Source organism: Camelus ferus, chromosome X (genome assembly GCF_009834535.1).
Source record: "Camelus ferus isolate YT-003-E chromosome X, BCGSAC_Cfer_1.0, whole genome shotgun sequence".
NCBI classification, from domain to species: Eukaryota; Metazoa; Chordata; class Mammalia; order Artiodactyla; family Camelidae; genus Camelus; species Camelus ferus.
Window position 1 is genome coordinate 11019036 of NC_045732.1, and position 9390 is coordinate 11028425.

The following is a 9390-nucleotide window of genomic DNA, read 5'->3' on the forward strand; positions in this document are numbered from 1 at the left end:
GAATAAACCGAATTACCTCCCCCTCCAAAATAAAAAAAAAAAAAAGGTTTTTTAAAAAAGGACCTAAAGCCAAATAGCCATAGGATGTCATCCAGTGTCGATAACAAGTCTTGTTCCTACATTTCTGGCACTGACCAGATGACAAAACTGCTTTTCCTGCATGACCTGAAGTTCCAAAAATTGTTCCTCCTACTAAGCACATTTTTTGGTTCAACTGGCCCTTCAGTCCTACATGTGAACAGGACTGTAATTTAAATATGCTGTTAAAATAAAGGATTATCTAGACTATTCACATCATGGTCCAGTTATTTTTGCCGTAGGGTGTAGATAAACAATTCAATTTAAGTAATACCATAATAACCAGTTACATCTTAGAATTCCATGGCCACACTCTTACTTCCTCTTCTTTGTTGATAGTCATCAATAATTTTTTTTTAATAATTTCTGTGTAATGGGAAACTACAGTTGTTATTTTCACAAGCAATCAGATTTGGGTTTGTTTTTTTTTTTTTTTTTTTTGCCTCTACTAACAGGTAACGTATGAATAAGTGTATTTGGACTTTAAAAAAAATTTTTAGATTAAACAATCCATATAAAATTTCACACATTTCCAGTCTACTGCACTGTTTGGCTTTGGGGATGGTTTTCAGCTTTGTGTTGTGTGAGTTGTGGGTCTACATAGAGCACTTTGTGGACTTGGAGAAAGATGGGGGAGTCCAGAGGGAAGGAGGGCATTCCTGAGCAGAGACTTAATAAGACACGGGGTGGAGAGGACTGGGAAAGGGAGATCCTTTCACCGGGAGGAATGTGGGTACTTGGCAGAGCAGGTGCACGGAGAGGTGAGACTGCCTAGGCTGGGGAAGGTGTTCCAGACTGAGGGGTTGAGGTTATACCCAGAAGAGAACTGGGGTGCCACTGGATGATTTTAATCAAGGAGGCATGTAGTGGAGTACATAGCAGCCCCCAAAATATATGTCTTAAGTCCTAACACCTGGCACCTCAGAATGCAACCTTATTTGAAATAAGGGTTTTTGCAGACATAGTTAAGATAAGGATCTTGAAATGAGATCATCGCAGATTCACAGTGGACCTTCAATCCAGTGACTGGTGTCCCTATAAAAAAGAAAGATTTGAGACACAGAGACCAGAAGTCCACATGAAGATGGAGGCAGGGGTTGGAGTGGCAGGTCCACAAGCCAAAGACTGCTGGCAGCCACCAGAGCTAAGAGATGGGCATGGGATGGATTCTCCCTCAGAGCTTCCAGAGGAGCCAATCTTGCTGACACGTGGCTCTCAGACCTCTGGCCTCCAGAGCTGTGAGAGAGTATGTTTGTGCTGCTGTTCCCCACCCGCCCCCAGTTTCTGGTCATTCGTTATGATGTAAATCTGTGTTCAATTCCTGAACACAGATTCATATAATCAGATCTGCATTTCAGAAACAATCCTCTGGCTTTGGTAGAGGGAAATACCTGGAGCCAAAGGAGTCAAGCATTAAAGGGAGACCAGTTAGGAAGACTGTAATGATCCAGATGAGATGTGAAAAGACCTAGTCGCGTAGCAGGGATACTGAAGATGAGGTTATTAAGGCAAAAGCCTTTCACAGACAGTGTCAAACTCCTGGCAGGGAGCGTGGAGCCAAGGGTAGATGCTGCCAAGTAGGAGAGGGGGATGCAGGGGAGGTGTCACATGGAAAGAAGGGCAGCTGGGCCCCAGAGATGGCAGCAAAGATGGGCATGGTTGCAGATAGGATTCACCACTGCCAAGTTGAGAAAAGAGCGACTTTGTACCTAAAGACCACCCTTAGGCAAGGTCATCCACTGAGAGTGTGCAGAGAAGGAGCCAGGAGAACGCTGCGAGATTTTGTCCCAGCTGGGACTACAGGATGGAAAAGAAAGATGAAGAGGGGTCGCAGAATTGCTTGCTGTCAGGAACTCACAGCTGGGGTTGAAGATCATGATCTGTAGTAACATGAATTCGCTCGGTTGTGCGGTTTCTCCTCAGCAGCTTGGATGTGGACCAAGGACGGCAGATGGCTGGGCTGATTCAGGATCGGGCTTCTGCAAAGAGCAGTACATAACATTTCAGTTTGTTTCCATTATGAGCTCTGTTGGACTGATCGACTTCAATGAATTCTCCACTGTAAACACGGGGTACAAAAACTACTCCCTAATGGATACATTGTGGCACTGTCGTCTGCTGAACGCTACAGTAGCCTTGAGAAGGAATGAGCTATAGCTTCGCAGAGGAACATCAGGCCTTTAATGGTGAGTGATAGATCCAAGACCCCCCAGATACAAGCAGTATGATTCCATTACTACAAAATTCATTCTGTTTAAGGCTGCAGACGTGGAGTAAAACTACAGAGAAAAGCAAGGAAATGATTATCCCCAAAGTCAAGAGTGGTAACTTCTAGTAGGGAAAATGGATGGTGATCAGGGGAGCTCCTGTGCAGCTGGCAATATTCTCCTTCCTGACTTGAGTGATTACGGATTGTTCTTTTTCTATTATTCAGTAAAATAGATGTATCTTTTGAATGCATTTGTATGTCCATAGGTCGTATGTTATAATGAAAAAGTGACTTTAATAGCACTCAATATCATTTTAATTCTCTATAGAGGTTAGTACGTATTCTAATAAACCAGGAATTCTTTTTTCCAGTGACAAGCATTAGCAACCCAAATCAAATGGTGCTTAAAAAAAAGGGGGGGGAACTGAATAGTTTATGTGCAGCCTTCAGGCTTAGCCAGGTCCAGGTGCCAAAATGCTACCTAGTGGGGTCTTTCTCTCTCCACTGTAGCTCTGTGTTTCTCAGTGCTTCAGTGCTGTCTTCAGTCGCACAGATGAAGATGGATTTATAAACAAACAAACCTCTTTCTTAGAAATTCTAGCAAAAGCCCACATCTGGCTGTCCCTGGATAATCATGGGTCACAGACTCTTCCCTAACCAGTCTCTGTAGTCAAGGGATTTGAAATAATATTTGGCCAGGCCTGGTCCCCAAGTCTGCCCCAGGAGCTCTGTATCGCAGGGTCTGACAGTCATAGCTAGTGTTGCCTAGAGAAAACTTAATTGTTTTAAGTATAAGACACAGGGTGGACACAGGAGTAGACAACACCCACCAGTGTCCACTACCATTATTGCCGCCTTTCTTTGGTGCTGTTACCAAGCAGTAGTTGCCTTTCATTTCCTACTCCTGTATTCCAAACACCTCACTTCCTTTCCAGCCTTCTCCCAAATAAAGAGCAAAGGCAGACAAAAATAAACAAAATACATTTAAAAAGACCCAGGAACTTAGAAGGAAGCAAAAGGACTGAAAGAATGAGTGAATGATGCCATTTTCCCCAGTCTTCGGCCTCTCATTAGTTACCTTACTGGTACTTTGGGTCAGAGATTTGCATCAGCCCAGGTGTATAACTGCTAGTGACTTACTGACAGCAGTCCCTGCTGGCACGGCACAGTGGATCAGAATGTGACGTTCTGCTGGGCAGGACAGTGAAGGGTGCCAGATTGACCCAGCTCCCTCAGCATTGCCTAGTGACCAGCAACTTTTGTCCAGGAGTCTCAGGGGACAAACAGAACTCACTGTGCTCCTTAAAGTGCATAAAGGGGACAGGTCACAAATGCCCTGGAAGTGTGCAGGACAAAATGGATTTCCCCCAGAGGAAGAGGACAAGCCACCTACCAGTGACCATGCTGACTGGTGCTCCAGGACCATTCCAAGATAATTACAACCAAGAATGTCTCCAGAATTAATATGTGTGGTTCACTGAGTCCTCTGTGCTTCTCCTCACACTGCCAAGGCTGAACTGCCAGGCTGATCAGTACAAATTCAAAAGCATCCTGAGCTCACCAGCTCCTTCCAGGCTCCCTCCACTGGAATCAAGTGTTAATAAAGTCCATTGAAACAAAAGCTCCAACAGACTTTAGCCTCAGGGCATTTCCTTCCTGAGACCTGAGGGAGGAAATCTACAATATCAGAACATTGGTAGCCGAGATATCTCTTCCCAAAGTGATCAAGAAGGAGAAAACTCTGTCTCTTTTTAATAATTACCGTTAATCATTTCACAACAAAAGGCTTTGTGGCTTCTGTCACATACGATCAATGAAGATTAAATTAACATCTTGGGAACCCACAAAATTATTCCACAAATATACCTTGGGCTCCCTCTTAGGTGCTTAGCGCTCTGGCAAGCTCTGGGGACCCAAACATTAATAACATACAACTCCTGCCAAAAAGATATTACTTAGGACTAATTCGTCTCTACCAGCATTTTCAGATGACACACAGGCTGTGGTGAAGGTAGAATATTAAAGTAATCTCTTGTCAAAAAATCCCTCATCTCCCAGGAAAGAGAATTAAAAATGCAGCTGTCATATGGGCCCTGGCCCAGGTCTGATAGTTAACAGCCGCCCTTGCACCACCCGTGGGGAGGTACCTCCCCTCCTCCATCCACTCCTCCCTCCTCCCTCCTCCCTCCAGACTGCACAGCTCAGGTGCTAAGGGTGGGGGGTGGCTAGGCCAGGGTGCAGGAGGGATGTGAGCTCCTTCCCCACCTTCTCTCCCTCTTCCTGTATCAAGCCCTCAACTCTGTTAGGACCTGAACTGTGTTGTCCCCCCAAGATTCGTAAGTTGAAATCCTCTCTCCCAGTAACCCGGAACATGACTGTATTTGGAAATGGGACCTTTAAAGAAGTGATTATGTTAAAATGAAGTCCTGAGGGTGGCCCCTAATCCAACAGGACGGGTATCCTTATAAGAAGAGGAGATTAAGACACAGACGCACACAGAGGAAAGATCATGTGAGGACACGGGGAGAAGACAGGCGTCTACAAGCCAAGGAGAGAGGCCTCAGGAGAAACCAGTGCTGCCGACACCTTGATCTTGGACTCTGGCCTCCAGGATTGTGAGGACAGAAATTGCTGTTGTTGAAGCCGCCTTGTCTGGGATCTGGCAGTCCTAGCAAACCCAGTCCACCACTGTGCTGTCAGAATGCAGAGACCCTGCAGCAACTTGCAGGTTTTTGTGATTCCTTTTTTTTTCTTCTTCCCAATTTGCAAAGCCCAGGAATTTAAAATATGGGAGAATTCTTGCTATATAGACTGAACTGGTACAGCTTACTAAACCCAAACATATGCAAGACCCCCCCCCCAAAAATTTACACATGGCACCAAATCCTGTCTTCTCCCTCATGACTCCCCCTTTCTCCCTCCCACAGACAAATCCCCAGACAATTTTAAGGATTTTAAGGCGTTGCATAACCTGGCTTGGAGGAGCCAATGAAGCTTTTACTGAATCTGGCTTCATGAGATGCTAACAGATTGTGAACTATACATTTGCCAATTTTCCCCCTGTGCCAGACCATTTTTAAGTTATGTGTGCACAGAATGGCATTTAAAGGCCTTAAGTATCTCTCAAGGGAAAGAAAAGAGCAGAAAATAGCCCACAAAACTCTCATAATGTGAGCAAGAACAGCTGATGCAAAGTTTGGTGTGGGTTTTGTTTGTTTTTTGTTTGGAGGGGGGCTGTTCTGGTTGGTTGTTTTGTTGTTTTGCTTTGGCGCTGGAGGAAGGGAGCAGGGAACAGAAGGGAGCTATTTAGGAAAGTCATTTCTAGACTAGAGGGGGAGGGCTCAGGACTGCTGGATTCCAACTCCTTAGGGGTGGGAGGGTGAGCACACTTTGGGGGTCCCTGTGTGATGACCCTGAAGACAGTTCAGCTGTTGGGGCTCAGGACACCCAGCCTCCACCTCAACCCCACCCCCTCTCAGTCTGTGGACAAGTGGTGGTTTTTTAAAAAAATGTTTTTTTAAGCAGACTTCCTGTTATGTTCAAGGAAGGCTTGGGCCGTTTTATTATTAAGCAATTTTCTTTTTAAGTTTTCTTTTAAAAAGGCCACATTTCCCCCAGACTAAAATCTGCTTTACTCAAGCCTCCATGTTTTAAATCTCATATTTTCTTAAGCCCTTAATTAAGCTTTCCAAGAGCTCATCTGTTTAATTTGCATTCCGAAACAGAAAATCTAATGTGTTTTAACATTGTCTGCTTCAGCCGAAAAGGAAACTGTAAATTTATACAGTCTGGCTTAAAAAAATTGGCAGTTGCATCCTAATAAGTCTCCGGAATGGGGTTCCAACCCCCGTGTCCTCAGCCTCCCATCCCCCTCCTTCCTCTTCTCCCTTCCCCCTCCTCTACTTTCCATCCCTTCCCCCTCCTCCCCACCCCCTCTTCTTCCCATCCCCCTCCTTCCTCCTCCCTTCTCCATTCCCTTCCCCCTCCTCCTCTACTTTCCACCCCTCCCCTCCGCCCTTCTCTCCCCCTCCCTCTTTCGCCTCCCATTCCTCAAGGCCCTCTGCTCCCTACCCCCTCCACTACCTCCCTCTCCCCCTCTCCACCTTTCCGCCCCAACCACAGGCTCCCTCCTCCTCTTTCCTTATCCCCTCCCCCACAACCCCTCCCCCAGCCCTTCGCGGTGGGGGCGGGGCGAGCCTGGAAAGGTCACGTGGCCCCCTCGTCCTCTCGGGCGGGGGAGGGGCGGCCGCTGAACCTGTTCTTTGTTAAGAGGTCAACGCCAGCGCCCAGCGCCGCCGGGAAGGAGTTACCGACGACCTTTGAAGAGCGGCGCACTCGCAGCTCCCCTCCCCCTCCCCACACGCCTGCCCTGCTCTCGAAATGCTCTGCTCACAAAACACAGCTCGGGCTCACCGTTTCCTCCTGGGGATCCTAGGCCCCTGGAGGTGCTGCAGAGAAACAGAAAGGGACAGAAGAGGGGTTGGGCTGCGGCGGAGCGGCAGAGCGGCGGGAGGGACTGGGGATAGATGGACGTCGGGGCCAAAGATAAAGGGGAAGCTCCTGGAGGCAGAAGGCCTGGGGGGAGCACTGAGAGGCAAAGGTGGAGGAGCTAGGGGAGGGAAAATCGCGCCCAAACCTTTAGGGCTCTCCGTCCTGTCGGGGGACACAGGAAGGTTTCCCTGAATTTCTGCTGAATGTCAAAAGGGTGAAGTTTGAGAACCGCTCCCCACTATGCAGACCTATAATTAATCTCCCAGTAGGACCGCGCGGGAGGCTGGTCCTTGAAAGTGCTGTGCGCTGCCTGCCCTGGGTCAGGCGCCCCCTGAATGTAGTAACCTCTGAAGTCGTCATGGCGAGACAGGATTCACAAAGTTATCAGATGTGCTCGGGTTCATTCTTAAGCCATCTGATGAAATCTTTGCCACTTTACAGTGGCTTTACCGCTTAATGTTAAATAATGGATAATCTTCCTAATATAAAGCGAAGCTTAGCCAATGTTCTGGCCAATAAAATGAAGATTCCTTGAGAAAACCGGCGTTAATGTTTGCATGCATGACATGCCTGTCGTTTTTCTCTGCAGAAAAAAATGTTCCATCTAAACATGGGAGTTGAGCCTAGAGGGGTGGTGAATAATAACGGGCTCACACTGTGTAAATAGCTTAGCATTCTGATTTTGTTACCTAGCCTTAAAAATACTTTTCTAGGTCACTGTTTTTCAAAGGCGTACTTTTAATGATGGCTGAAAATTCCACATATGGAGTTTTAAATGCCAGAGTATATTAACCATTCCCCCACTGTGAAACATCATTCTTCGTTAACCCTGAGGAACTATAAAATTACCCCTTGTGTAGTTACACAAGTACTCACTACTGAAAGTGCAAACAGTGAATGCAGTTTCCTCCTGACATGCGTGTGTTGTCTGCTTGCTTTGGGGTTGTTTGGAATTCCTATTTGAAGCCTTCCAGAGTTAAAGGTAGAAAAAACATTTGCCAAGTTTCCAAGCCAAGAGCTGCTTCCTGTCGTTTGAGACCTCAGAGCAGAAAAGAGGTTCGCCTGGGGTGGGGGTGGTGTCGCATGGAGGATGCTCCAGGTGCCTGGAGAGCACCACACATACCTGAATACCCCGGTCCTGGAAGGATCCCTGATGGGAAACTCCCTCTCCCAAAGCACTGCCTTCCACGTCCCTAGGATGTCCAGCAAAGCCTAAATGTTCATGGTGAGGAGTGGGAAACTTTCCCTTCTGTTGGGCTCTCTGCTAAATACATAGCTTTTGTCTATATACACACACACGCACATTTTACATGCATGATGGTTATCGCTGATTATATGTGAACTTAGTGACTTTAGAATAAAGGCACAAAACGATGTGGGACAAGGAGGCATCACAGAGAAAAGACAGCAGTCCCTGCCTGATAGAGAAATTCCACAGGCCAGGGAGGCATCAGGGTGATGGGCTGAAGGACTCGCTGTTCTGGTGCCCATCACACCATCACCTGTACTTTGTGAGCAATTCTTTCCCCCGAGTCACTTCTCCCCGCAGTGAAGCGTGGACTATACAGGAGAGATGTGAGAACAGGGCACAGCCTTTTCATTTCACAGAGCTAGACCTTCAACTTCTGTCTCTCTAGTCAAGAACATTATAATCCCAGAGCCAGTCTTGTATCTCTGCCGAACACTCACAGACTGGGTTTCTTGTTGTTTGAGTCAACGACTTCAGTGTTATATCTGAATGACCGGTCGTATCTATCTACCCAAGAGAAAAGAAGACATACATCCACACACACTTCTCGATGAATATCCACAGAAGCATTATTCATAAAAGTCATGAAGTGGAAACAACCCAGATGTCCATCAGCAGATGCATGGATAACAGAATGTGATCTGCCTATACAGTGGAACATGATTCAGCCACAAAAGGAAATGAAGGACTGATTCATGCCGCAACGTCGTCGCACCACAGAGACATTATGCTGGGACACGAAAGGCAGCCTGTTGTTTGATTCCATTTGTAGGAAGTGTCCGGGAAAGACTGACCTATAGAGACAGGAGGTAGCTAAGTGGTTGTTGGTTTTTGCCAGCTATAGGAGGGGAAGGGTGGGGAGTGGCGGATCATCAGTGCTACGTTTTTTTGGGGGGTGATAGGAATGTTTTAAAACTAGTTTGTGGTCATGGTTGCACAACTCTGAATATGCTAAGAAATAACAACACTGAATTGTGCACTTACAGTGGGTGGATTTTATGGCATGCAAATTGTACCCCTGTAAAACGATTTTTTAGTGCAATAGTGTATAACACAGGTTTTGCAGGCACTGTCTCTAGGTGAAAAGCAGGCCCTAACACAGACCTATTAAAGACAGAATACCTTCCAAATAAGCCACCCCAAAACTAGCATACCCTGGGGCTCAGCCCTTCTGGTCTTGTCTGTCTTCCTGCATTCTGCCTGAGGAGCTTTGTGATGATGGGCTTGGCCGCCTTTCCCAAACACCCTACTAAATAATCCATGAATTGATCTTGCTGGAGATTTATGCAGTTAACCCCCAATCCCTGAGGCTTCCTGCAGCCTTTCCTCCAACTAACCTCCCCAAACTTAGCTGAGCTCTGAT

At 46.7% G+C, this 9390-nt stretch overlaps 1 long non-coding RNA gene across 1 annotated transcript; it reads right to left on the bottom strand.

Moving 5' to 3' along the window:
- Nucleotides 1-499: 499 nt before the first annotated feature.
- LOC116662068 lies at nt 500-7098 on the bottom strand. Its single transcript, XR_004318062.1, has 2 exons — nt 6701-7098; nt 500-2057 (listed from the first exon to the last, which is right to left on the bottom strand). It is a non-coding gene; the product is annotated as an uncharacterized LOC116662068 (long non-coding RNA).
- Nucleotides 7099-9390: the final 2292 nt, after the last annotated feature.